At 43.8% G+C, this 13,894-nt stretch overlaps 1 protein-coding gene across 1 annotated transcript in view; it reads right to left on the bottom strand.

Annotated features, from left to right (window-relative positions):
* The window catches only part of LOC128692432 (cytochrome P450 4C1), a 610,069-nt gene extending 596,538 nt beyond the window's left edge, over positions 1-13,531 (bottom strand). Inside the window, exon 1 of the mRNA XM_070096269.1 lies at positions 13,408-13,531. The gene's annotated coding sequence lies outside the window, so the exon portion shown is untranslated. The remainder of the gene's footprint in view (positions 1-13,407) is intronic.
* Positions 13,532-13,894: the final 363 nt, after the last annotated feature.

Here is a 13,894-nt window from a genome sequence, read left to right on the forward strand (position 1 = left end):
TCAGATTGAATATCAGTATTGTTGACCATGTCCATTTATTTTCTCCTGTGCTTGCAGTGAAAGATAGTAGATTTGTTCTCCCTTGCTCATATTGCGTGTTATAGCGTTATTTTTTTCAACCGGGGAGAGTCATCCACTTCACCGAGTTTGTTCATTACTCCAGTATGAAAGAACCGATCCCTTGTGTTCTGGTGTGATTTAATTCCTGCTCCAGGAAGATCTTATTCTGATTGTGAAGCCACCAGCACCCATTAGTGACTTTGTAATGAGCCAAGAATTACTGTATCGAACAGCCGAACAGCCGAGTTGAGTACTCCTAGCAGAAGAGTTAGTAATTCCAGAGTCACTAATACTAATACAGTTTTAATTTTCTCAGGTTTTCTAAATCTGAGTAGTTGAAATTTCTCCTTATGTAACTTCATATTGTTTTGAGTGGCCTATTTGAAGATATGGTTGATGTCCGCTTGGAGTCTTGCGGTGTCTTCGATGGAGGACACTGTCATGGCAATTTGGGTGTCATCAGCAAAGGAAGACACAGAGCTATGGCTTACATCTCTGTCTATGTCAGATATGAGGATGAGGAATAGGATGGGAGCGAGTACTGTGTCTTCTGGAACAGAAGACAGAGTACTACCTCAGACTTTACTCTGTTTACTGCTACTTTTTGTATCCTATTTGTTAGGAAGTTATAGATTCATCTACCAACTTTTCCTGTTATTCCTCTATCACGCATTTTGTGCACTATTACTCTGTGGTTGCACTTGTCGAAGTATTTTCGTGAACCGAGACCACAGATGTATATTACATCTGCATATTGTTTATCCTCTATAGCATCCAGGACCTTGTCGTAGTGGTCCAGTAGCTGGGACAGGCAGGAATGACCTGCTTTAAACCTGTGTCGACCTGGGTTTTGTAACTGATTGGTATCTAGGTGGTTGGTGATCTTGCTTCTTAGAACCCTTTCAAAGATTTTTATGACATGGGATGTTAGTGATATCGGTCTGTAGTTCTTTGCAATTGCTTTACTGCCACTTTTGTAGAGTGGGGCTATATCTGTTGTGTTTAGCGAATGTTGGATGACCACTGTATCCATGCTCCCTCTCCATAGAATGCTGAAAGTACGTGATAGGGGCTTCTTGCAGTTTCTGATGAACACGGAGTTTCATGAGTCCTGGCCTGGGGCAGAGTACATTGGCACGTCATATATTGCCTTTTAGGAGTCTTGTGGTGTTAGGATAATATCAGAGATTTTTCAAGTAACCAAATTTTTTGTTTCAGTCATAAGAGATTCATTTAGATTGTCGACTCTTAGTCTGCCTAATGGTTCGCTGAAAACTGGTACGTATTAGGACTTTAGTATCTCACTCATTTCTTGACCCAATACTGGATGTTGTTTTACCCTTAGATTTGGCATAAGAGAAGAAGTGTTCTTTCTTTATTTCCTTTATGGCTTTTAGTTCTTATATACAAGTTTTTATATATTAGCTCTTATATTCACGTTGATATTTGTTTACATGCATACGTATAATGTTTGCTTGACTGTTGGTGGCCCAATGTGGGTGGTAGTGTGGAGTGCGTAGCCGGTGTAGTTGGTGTGCGCAATACTTACGATGGCTGGTGCCTAGGAGTGTAGATAGCACGTTAGGGTGTGTGGGCCGTGAAAACATGGGCTGTGAGGGCTAGAGGTGAGGTGAGGTGAGGTTCTGACTTGAGCGTCGGTAAGATGGGGAAGGAAGAAGGATGGGTTAGGATGGAAATATGGGAAGGGGTTGGGATGATGGAGGAGGAGGGATAATAGAGGGGAGTGGCCCATCCGCTCTGGGCAAGTTGTGCATGTAACGTGCTTTGAATGGGGTTGTGAGGTCTGGTCTGGACCAGACCTCACAACGAGGTAGGTAGAGTATGTCGTCTAGGAGTACTTGGCAGTCCTATCTCGGAGTTGTTGTTCCAGTTCTTGGCCAAACATTACGTTGTTATAAGGTTTCGTGGTGTAGAGTTTGATACCAGGCGTATTGTAGCAATCTGGCTTGGTCTCAGAGGCAGGTATGGTCGGTGATAGGTCGGTTGAGGCGGTAGAGGGAGAGGATGTTGGCGGTCTCTCATTGGTGGGATTATGCGGCGTCTCGGTGGTCTGTGATTGGTCCATTTTCTCGGTGGAGGGAGGTAGTGGAGATGGTAGGGCTGTGTAGATCATTACGATACTGTTAGTGGATTTTATGAAATCTGACGAAGGTGGAGAGTCAGGGAATGTGAATTCTGGCATATTGTTGAGTTTGAAGAGTTCGTTGATGGTGGTGTTGAATGATCCAGGTGCAGCTACATTGCGTACATGGGCATACATGATACAGTATAGGATTTTAGTGGAGTCGCCTTCAGGAAGCGGAGGGGATGGAGTTCAAGTGAGAGACGCAGATTGGGTGGCTTTGAGAATCTTGGAGGTATCTGCTTGGAGCTTGGTTATAGCAGCACATATAGTAGTTTGAACAGTGGTTTTGTTCTGCTGTTCAATTTGTTTCTTGAGTGCTTCACGCCTCGTTGGACACTTGGCAGCAAAGTTATGATGGTCATTCTTGCAGTTCAGGCATTTGGGTGGAGTGGTAATAGTACAAGTCTTGAAATCAGGTCCTTCTTTGCCGCAGGTAGAGCAGAGCTTCTCCTTGGTGGGACAATCTTTAGTGGTGTGCAGGTATGAGTAACAGTTATAACGCTGTGGGACATGACTGAATTTCTCTTCTTCAATGTAGGATGGATTGATGTGAAAATAGTAAATAGCCAGTCCCTCTGCGTGAGCTCTGACTGCCATATTGACGTCACTGAAGGTGATCTTCAGCATGGAGGAAGCGTTAGGTATCTTATGATATTTTCTATCTTGGCCCAAGTGTTCTATTCTTCATTGGATGTTTTGATTACTGCGATATCTTGAGTAGTGATGAGCTTGTCCAGCCGTTTGAGAAACACAGTTTTCTTAGCCTTCAAAGCTGGGGAAGTCATGACTTGAAATCCTCGCTATTGAAGATTGGTGGTGGTAGCATCGGTGGTGGTTAGTTTCTTAGCCTCGATGTCGTCAGTGCAGACGACTACGAAAGCTTCTTTGAGCTAGAGAATCGCATTGCACTTGACTCGCAGAATACCACTAATGGCAGCTGCGACTGCTAGCTTGGATGAGTCATTGACTGTCCCACTTGCTGGTTTAATCTTCACCCTGTTCGAGAAATACATCGTGAGTGATGCAGACTAAAGGTTCCCCTCCCCAACGGGGATCGAAGGGATACTTCTTGTGTCTGTAAACGAGGGCTAGAAGCTGTGGAAAAGTGGTAAGTGAAAGCATGAATAAGGTGTGCTGCAGTGTGGACTTGAAGCTGTGTGGAAGTGATGAGGGCGAAAGGTGTGCTTGTCGGTGGCCTGGTGTGGGTGGTGATTGGATGATGGGTGGTCAATTATGCAGTTGGTGGTAATGAGCGTGGTGGCTAGCTAATTGATTAGCTATGTGGACGTCATATTAGGGTGAAAGGTCATGTTAGGTGTGCGGGTAAGGTCATAGGGTGAATATAGCTGTGAGGGAATGATGTAGACAGCCTGTACTGTCTGCACAGACAGCCTATGCTGTCTGCCAGCTTAGTCCATATTTCCCGGCACTCAGGTGCTGCCCTCTCTAGGCTTGCCCAGGTCAGTGGGACGCTGGTCCCAACTCGCTCACTCACTCAGCAGCTTAAACACAGACAACAGTCCTACTTCCTCTCTCCCTCGTGGGCATGGTCCTCCCGGGCCATGGGCACAAACACACAAGCCTGTGTACCCACCACGACTTTGCAAATAAAGTAAGAAGCCTAGGAAGATGTATCATTTACTCCCCGCTACCAGAAACACCAAACAATCTGTTTCACATTGGTGGGAAGCGGGGGTCACAGCAGTTGTGTTTGCCCGGAGAGAGGAAGGACTGAAGTTGTTCACTTCATCACCCTACACAACAAGCATCCATCTCTCAAAGAATTATCCTGATGTCGTGTCTGCACGTTTCAGCATCCAGGCACAGGTACAAGCAGGATTTGGCCGAAATTTCCCAAATTTCTTTGAGAAATATAAATGGTGTCCCTGTGACTCCACGCCACAGTGTCCCATGCTGTTTTCAAGTCACGTGTTCAGCTTCACTTGTATGCTGCTGTTGTTTTTCAGCTCTGCACGGCTATTTCAGCAAGTCAGAGGTGAGTTTGTGGTGATTTCTGCGTCCATTGAGAGTATCTCTCCGTGTAGTGGGTGAGAGAGGAGGAAGTGGCCAGATCTTTCCTTGCCATACACTCACCCACGCTCCTTGCCACCACACTACCATACACCACCATGCCATCACTCCCTCTGCTGTGTTTTCTGCTGTTTTAAATGTGAATTCTTTGCCAGAGCTATGTATCCGAGTGCACGAGGCCACTCGAAGCCACGTGGATCACTAAGCCACATGGATCACGAAGCCACGTGGATCAGCAAGCCACGTGGATCAGCATGCCACGTAGATCACGACGCCACGTGGATTCCGACACCACATGGGGTGTGGACAAAGCCACATGGATCTACGAGCTATGTGAGTTACCGAGCCAGATGTCCCAGGCCATATGCTGTGGTCTGCTGCTGCCCGATTTCATAACGTCACGATGTCTGCCTGATGTCACCTCAAGATTTCTGCTGATGTCACAGTGCTGCTGATGTCACCTCACAACATCATGCTTGACATCACATGATGTCACATCAAGTGCTTCAGTAATTATGTCAGTATTGTCGAGAAGATTGAGAAAAGATATATGTAGTGTGTTAATTAATTCTTCTCAGTGTTCTAACATGTTAGTGTATGGCTTAGTGTCAATTTTGTGTATGGAAAAGCATCATTTGCTAGTTAAGCTATGTTGTACCGCATGTACTGCGGGTGTGTGTAAAGTTTTCCGTGTGTCCAGTGTGGTCTTGAGCCCAGACCAGTGTGTAGCACCACAGTGTTATTGTCACCCAGTGTGACCAGCACGTTTGACAGCTGATATTAGTCAGCCCTGAGCATATGAGCCCCTTGTACAGAAAGCTCTTATGCTCATCACTCATAGATGTTCTTCAGAATCGTATTGCTACGATTCCCATCGAGATTTGTTTCACTTCACCTCCAGACCTTCAGAGTGCAGTTATATGTAGAGAAACAAGTCTGGCGATGCTTAGACTAACCTCTGCTATAACTCCAACTGCCGAGAGAATGACACTCGCTCAAGCCATAGTTTAAGCCCTGTCGGCAGGCTGTGTCAGCCTCGTGTCAAGCTTCAGTGAGCTCCTGCACAAAGATGATGTCACTTTGACTGCTAGCTCTCTCACTGCAGTATGGTGTAATGTTACAACTCTCTGATGTTTCGCCGAGTCGTCTCTGTCACGACTCACCCTACGCTCACCAGCAGTGACAGCCCCAGTGACAGTACCAGTCAAGAAGTGTCCTCCTGAGTCACTTGCCAGAAGTCCTGCCCAGTTGCTGAATTTTGACACCTTACTCGAGGGCACCAGCATGTTGTGCCCCAGGTTGAGTGACACCTGCAGTGACTCCTACGATGACTGCTTCACCGTTCTAGAGGAGACCGTACCCCATTATGTCACAGCTCAGCTGTAGGGATGTCTCCTGTGTTGCAGTATCTGTCCAGACGCAGGAAGGCATGCAATGATGCCCCTTGACGCTAACTGCCTTTGACCACATTGTTCAGTACAACCCACCTGTTTTTTTCTTCCCTTCCTGTAGGAAATTTTTTTCCATGTCCATATGAATATATATATATATATATATATATATATATATATATATATATATATATATATATATATATATATATATATATATATATTTATATATATATATATATATTTATTATGTGTTCTGTGCCCTGTTCCTGCGAGAGAGAGACCAAGTTTTTTTTACTACCAGTATTGTCACGTCGGGACGGCGCGAGGTAGGTGGCCGAGCAAATGTAGACAGCCTGTACTGTCTGCACAAATAGCCTATGCTGTCTGCCAGCTTAGTTCATATTTCACGGCACTCAGGTGCTGCCCTCTCTAGGCCTGCCCAGGTCAGTGGGATGCTGGTCCCAACTCGCTCACTCACTCAGCAGCCTAGACACAGACAACTGTCCTACTTCCTCTCTCCCTCGTGGGCATGGCCCTCCCGGGCCATGGGCACAAACACACATGCCTGTGTACTCACCACGACTCTGTAAATAAAGTAAGAAGCCTCCGAAGACGTATCATTTACTCCCCGCTACCAGAAACACCAAATAATCTGTTTCACAATGATGGTTGTGGGGGATTGGTTTAGGTGTAAGCATGGTCATAGGGGGAATTGTATGCGCGGTTTGAGTGGGGGTAGGTTGTTACTTGGGATGGAGTGGGTGAAGGCATGTGGCCATGGAGGCATGGGTAGCGGCTGTTGCTGGGTGTACAGAGGTGTCGCCATGGGGGTGAATGAGGAGTTGGTGTGGCAGGCGTGTGGTTCAGATATGGCACTGGGTAACTGGCTGTATATCAGTATACCCCAAGGTTAGAGATTAGAGGTGTATCAACATAGCCTCCTTAGTCTCACTGACAGTGCAGACACCCATCTCACATCAAGTCAGTGTCCTCCATTATGGCTGTATGTAGAAGTTTTTTATGATATGTAACGTGTTTCTCATATAATTCTGAAAAACATGTGATACCTAAAATAATAATATTGTCAATAATAATATAAATATACATTATAGCGCCACCAATGTAATGGTTAGCACTCTGGACTTTGAATCCAGCGATCCGAGTTCGAGTCTCGGTAGGACCTGTCACTGTGGATTAATTTGGTGGCCCGGTGGCCTGGTGGCTTAAGCTCCCGCTTCACACACGGAGGGTCCGGGTTCGATTCCCGGCGGGTGGAAACATTTCGACACGTTTCCTTACACCTGTTGTCCTGTTCACCTAGCAGTAAATAGGTACCTGGGTGTTAGTCGACTGGTGTGGGTCGCATCCTGGGGGACAAGAATAAGGACCCCAATGGAAATAAGACAGACAGTCCTCGATGACGCACTGACTTTCTTGGGTTATCCTGGGTGGCTAACCCTCCGGGGTTAAAAATCCGAACGAAATCTTATCTTATCTTATCTTATCTTAGATCGTCATGCTGCTTTACGTCATTGCATCAAAAACACTGCTGCGCCTCGTTGCAATGATGCTAAATTATTTTATTAGCTTAGGTAATAGTATTATTATAATTTAATGTTAATAATAATTATATGATTATTACTTATTATATTATTATGATTATTATTGTAATATTAATATTTAGAAACATTGTACGAAAATGTGATTTACAACAAAATGTTGCCAGATTGAACTATTTTTTGGTAAGCTTAATTAATTTCCGTTTTTTCTTTTCAAAGGTTTCCGTGGCCGCCACCAGAGTGCAGCTTCCTCCCCCTTTAATTAAAAAATATCTTAGTCTATTGTTTACATACATACCAATGATTAAGTTTAATTACTCACATTAAGACATTACCAACATTAAATAATAAAAAAAATACACACCACCTCAACCACTACCACCACCACCAACCATCGCCCACCATCACCAACCATCATCAACAACCACCATCACCAACCACCATCACCAACCTTCACCACCAGCCATCACCACCCACCATCACCATCCACCATCACCAATCACCACCACCAACCATCATCGCCAACCACCACCACCATCACCACCCGCCATTTCCAATCACCACCATCACCAACCATCAACACCAACCATCATCACCAATCACCATCACCAATCATCAGCAACCATCATCAGCAACCACCAGCACCAGCCACCACCACCCACCATCGCCCACCATCACCAACCATCATCAACAACCACCATCACCAACCACCATCACCAACCTCCACCACCAGCCATCACCACCCACCATCACCATCCACCATCACCAATCACCACCACCAACCATCATCGCCAACCACCACCAACACCTCCACCAACCACCATCACCACCACCCACCATCACCAACCACCATCACCATCCACCATCACCAACCACCATTGTCATATGGGGTTCAATCTTGGATTTGTGAATAAACACACACGATGGGTGGCTTGGAAACTTACATTAACAGTAAAATAATGTCTCGTCTTGAACTGAGCTGCACAATGCCCGGAGGGCATTGAAAGAGCTCGTGACGTCATGCTAGGTCAGCAGTGAGTCACGTAACGGTCAGTGACATAATGGTCAGTGATCCATGCAGGGAGTCGGTGAATCAGTAACGGTTAGTATGAGTACAGTAGTGCACAGTACTAACATAGCTGGGGATAACTGCACAAGTATATCAAATACAGAATAAATAACACTACTGACAGCTCAGTCATGTTACGTATGGCATCTCGACATACAACTAATATAAACTAGAGGCAACAGGTGTAAGGCTCTGGGCTGATTCTATACAACGTCAAAGTACACAACAGCTGAACATTATAACTAAACATAAGAATATTATTGGAATGGATGTTAATTTAATGCATTACATGTATGATATATCACAATTCATAGGAAGTGATAAAATTAACTATGGGATTATACAATAAAAGATATACAAAAACCTGATTGATCGATCTGTATTCATGTGATCTATGGAATCTGAGGAAGTATATGTACAAAGAAGGAGTGTTTAACAGAAAAGGCAGACTTGGTGCACTCAAATCTATTACTATTAAATCTCAGAATTCGGAGAGAACATAAACACGCACACAAAAATTCTTGAATATTAATGAACTGATATAGTAACAGTTGAAATACATTTTAAACTGTATTATTCATCTATACAGGTTATGTTCATTAACCCCAACTCTGCAAAGGTGAGATTTACACATGCAGAATGGTTATCATCTCAGGGAGGATCAAAACTTTATTGCAATGGCTAACTCATGCCGTGGTTGAGGAGGATCTAAATTGGTATTTACAAATGATACATGAGGATTTCTCAACACTTGTCATGTATGGAGGGAATAATGACATTCAGGTTGATCGTCTGACTGGTTAGAGATAGATGGTACAGAGTCAGGAGGATTGTCAAAGTCTGTCACATAAGTCTGGGCTGGAACATCATCATCACATACTAACTTCATGTGATCTAAATGTGATTCTTTATATTGACCAGTACTAATTTCTCTAACTTTATACTTATTTCCATTGATATGTTCAATTACTCGATAAGGACCAACAAACTTTTGGTCAAGCTTAGGCAATGCAGACAATTTGTTAAAGTTAGTCAGCACAACTCTCGAACCTACTTTAACTTTGGTCGGCATTGCTGGAGTATTAGTGACTCTTGCGAATTATGCTGTAGATTTATGAAGTGTTTCACAGATTCTTCTAAAAGTACTTTGAGCTAGGCTGGTATGAGTTGCAATGAAATCATCAGGGTTGTAATTTGGCTTTGGATTAGAATATAACAACTCATAAGGCAAACGCTTATTTATACCGTACAACCCATAATGTGGAGTGTCATCTATTGAAGAACTGTAAGCAGAATTTATTGCACACTGAACATCAGGTAAAACTTCATCCCAGGTTGCACTATTGAGATTGATAGTGGCTCTCAAGACATCAAGTACTTTCTTATTAGTTCTTTCTGTTAAACCATTACTGGCAGGATGGTGAGGAACAATGTTTGATTTAGAGATATTGTACAGGGTACACAAATTTTCAAGAATCTCATTACAGAATTCACCTCAACTATCTGTTACTAAGGACTTAGGAGTTCTTTCTTACTGAAGGAATGAACAGGCTCGGTGGAGTGGATGGACTCTCCCAAGTTGAAATATTTAACGCTAAGACAAGAAATATGAGTGAGGGAAACACGGATCTTACGATTTCTTACGTGTAATATGCAACTCCTAAATTAGCAAGGATTACTGTCAACTAGGATATTATCACTATCTGGAACAGACAGTCTAGTGCACTAGCCACGACAGAAACGTCTTTCTGCAACTGCATGTGACACAAGAGATGGCATAACTCATTTCATTAGTCTCTCTTCAACAAGGCATCCCCTGTGGAGGAACTACGACTAGAACAAGCAGCCATCGCAGGGACAGTAGTCTCAGTACCCAAGATAGTCTGAGGTTCCTCTGACACCCGAGGTAACTGTACACTATCTCGCATGCCTGAAATTGTAGTGGAACAGACAGGAGTGACAGAATTACTAGTGCCTGATTGCTTGGGTAAGCTACTGGAAAATGCACTGGCCTGTAAGGGCTTAATCCGATCTTCATACTCTGCGGCAGTATGGCAGATCTCGGATCCAAGCTGGTAACCCCAAAACGGTACAGTCGAGTCATCAATTTAGGCATGCCATCGGTAAGGGTCGACCACAATGCGTATGTCCCTCATGGAAGCAAATCCCAGTAGAAGATAACCAGGGAAACTAATCTGGTCGACAACAAGGAAGGAAACAGTTAAGTCTCTACCTTGGATAGTAAAGGCGAAGGAAGTCCGACCTCGGACACTCAGGTGAGAACCAGCTAGTCCACTAAGGGAGAACACATGAGTTGGTTCGACGAGGACATGTCGTAACTGCTTATCCTTAAACAAACTAGACCTGATTATACTGACTTGTGCACCAGAGTCCATGAACACATGAACGGGCGCATTAAGAACAGATACTTGTACTATGGGACCTACTGTTGCATTGGAAGTTATGTGCAAAAAAAAAAAAAGGGGAGGATTTTCATCAAAGAAGGTTTGTTCCACTTCATCCCCAAAATCATCTTCGTCAGAGACATCTGAAGCAACATCACTAACGAGATTGTCGCCCTCGAGACTGCTTAAGGCATTGAAGGAAATACGAACGGGGATGGAGTGCTCATTATCACTGTCACCATGGGACGGTTTGACTGGGGTGCTCGAATTCCCCCAAATGGGAACACTGAGCCTGGTTCTGGTTAGCCTGAGAACCACGACCTCTATTTCCTCTCCTGGTTTTGCGGTAGGAATGGCCAAGGACACTCAGACGTGTCATGTCCATGTATTCTATGATAAGTACAGTACAGCATATCTGATTGGTAGTCATCATCAGAACGACGCCTCTAGGATGACTATCTGGACAATTAACTGCAATATGGGCAAGGTAACCATAGTTGTAACAAGTTCTAGTGCCATGGTTACTGAATGTACTAAGAATACTACGAGGGTTATAATGACTCGGTACACTGGTCCTGGGCGATCGCGGCGGTTGTCGTCTACTATGATTTGGCGCTGTGACAAACGAGAGGTGGTGCTAAATGAAGCGTAGTGGTGAAATTAGGTTTGATACATGGGAAAGTACCCTGGGGACACAAGGAACGTAGAAGATTAAGAGCTGAAAGCGGTTCCATCTTCACAGTTAGAGGATTAGACTGATAAGCACACACTGAAGCAGGCGGCATTAGTTCTTTGATTGTCCCAAAAGCGGCTAATTTAGCAAACCACATTGTGGATCTTTTGTCCTTGTCAGGCACAAACGCTGAGGACTGGACTGCTTTGATAAATGATGGTAAAAGATTATCTAATCTAACTCTAATCTAACGCAAATGCACTCAACGATTCAGTAGTCATGGGTGTTGCAGCCACCAGTTCCCAAAGGACGACATAGGGATCAGCCGTTATGACAGGTACTAGGAAAGAACGAATCAGCTCCTCATATTCTGATCACTTAGTAAGATTCCTGAAGTCTCGCATTTCGAGGAGATCGACAACGTGAATGGCAGCAGGCGATCGATAAAGAGCTTCCTTCGCAAGTCTGAAAAGACTTTCCTCTAATGGAGGACCTTGCACCAGGGCGTTAACCCAAGAACGAACGACAGTAAACCATGCTTCAAGATTATGTACATGGCCATTGAATAAAGGCAAAGCATCAAGAGAGTCACGAGGAAAACTATCGTGTCTCTATGTCTGGTGTGGTCTATCAAGCGATAAGAAACAATTAGAGATGTTCACAGGGGCAGCAGTATCCCGAGAAGCCTGATTGACGTCATTCACGAAAGTATCACTCAAAGGTATATGAGACATAATGGCAAAGAAGTTGCACAAAAAGTAATGGTCATGGACGGGAGGCCTGGTCATGGACCGGGCCGCGGGGGCGTTGATCACCGGAATAACCTCCAGGTAACCTCCAGGTAAGAATAATGAACAATAAAAATATAGAAAATGACACAAGGAGCTAAAATTGAAATGAAAGATATTTAACTAATTCTGCATAAGTAAAATAAAAAATATATAAAACACACTGCGTGAGAAAGGACAACTCACTGAGATTTACTTGGCAAAAATAAGAAATGACTTGGAAAAGACAAGAAAAGGAAATGTTACTCTAATTGAAATGAATGACAAAAGTTAGCTGCCTTAAAATTTAATACTAAAATTGTAAATCAATTCGATAAGTATCAAACAGAATCACTAAATTGTATGTAAATGAAAAATATGCTGGAAAAACAAATTGTCTAAAAAAAATGGCACTAAAGAAAGGAGGCAAAACAATATGCTCAACAGAGTAATGATAACACTTTACTTTAAATACGTTAACTCTGGACTACAGACATGTAAAGTTCTCAAAAACGTTGATGAGAAAACCGACAGTTTAACTCTTGAGTTTACCTGGAGTTTACCTGGAGAGAGTTCCGGGGTTCAACACCCCCGCGGTCCGGTCTATGACCAGGCCTCATGGTGGATCAGAGCCTGATCAACCAGGCTGTTACTGCTGGCTGCACACAATCAAACGTACGAGCCACAGCTCGGCTGGTCAGGTACCGGCTTTAGGTGCTTGTCCAGTGCCTGCTTGAAGACAGCCAGGGGTCTATTGGTAATCCCCCTTATGTATGCTGGGAGGCAGTTGAACAGTCTCGGGCCCCTGACACTTATTGTATTGTCTCTTAACGTGCTAGTGACACCCCTGCTTGTCATTGGAGGGATATTGCATCGTCTGCCGAGTCTTTAGGATATATAATGTTTCGGGCGTCAAGTCACCATGTTTTTCCCAGCATGCTGAAGGACTCTGCAAGGTTCACATAATTAACATTCTTAGTTGTGGGAGCGAAACTTAACCCCAACCATAGCGCTGCTTGCTGATCACCGCTTAATTATTACCTAGGCAAGTTGATAACAAGCTCCGGGTTCACATGTGTGGTCCAGCCACTCTGATAACATTATTAACTTCTTACTATGAATGCGGTCGGTGTTCTGCCTTACACTTCGTTATAAATATAAACTTGTTAAATATTACCGTCTTGGCTCCTCTCATTTCTATATATAAAAAAAAACCTTCTTTATATGTCGTTCTAGTTCAATATTTTTAGTGGGCACTAACCTGTGCAGTTGAGTGAAATGTGTACTAGCTAGCCTGACCAACCTGTTTTGCAGCAGAGATTTGTGTAGAACCTGTTCTCTTCTACACTTACATGGAAACAATAACTTGAGGGCAGCCGGTACCCAGGCACTCGAGGGAGTGCCTGGCGCGAGTGCCTGGCGCGAGTGCCTGGGTACTTATCAATCTGGCAACATTTCATCTTCGTTCGATATTTTTAAAGAATATTATGGTCAATACAACAAGCATTGTGATGGTGGCACATTTAGTATGTTCCGGCGTATGTTGTGAATTATTGACAAAATTACTCCAATTTCTCTCTATTTTTTCATTAATTATATTAAAATCACTCACTGACGTCGTTATAAAGTGGGTGGAGCTTATCTAAGGCCAGAGCTGCCAGGGAAGGGCAGGTAAGAGACTCGGTAGTGTTATGATCTCATGGTTCATGGTTCATGATGGTTCATGGTTTATGATGGTTCATGGTTTATGATGGTTCATGGTTCATGATGGTTCATGGTTCATGATGGTT

This window comes from Cherax quadricarinatus, chromosome 53, assembly GCF_038502225.1.
Source record: "Cherax quadricarinatus isolate ZL_2023a chromosome 53, ASM3850222v1, whole genome shotgun sequence".
NCBI classification, from domain to species: domain Eukaryota; kingdom Metazoa; phylum Arthropoda; class Malacostraca; order Decapoda; family Parastacidae; genus Cherax; species Cherax quadricarinatus.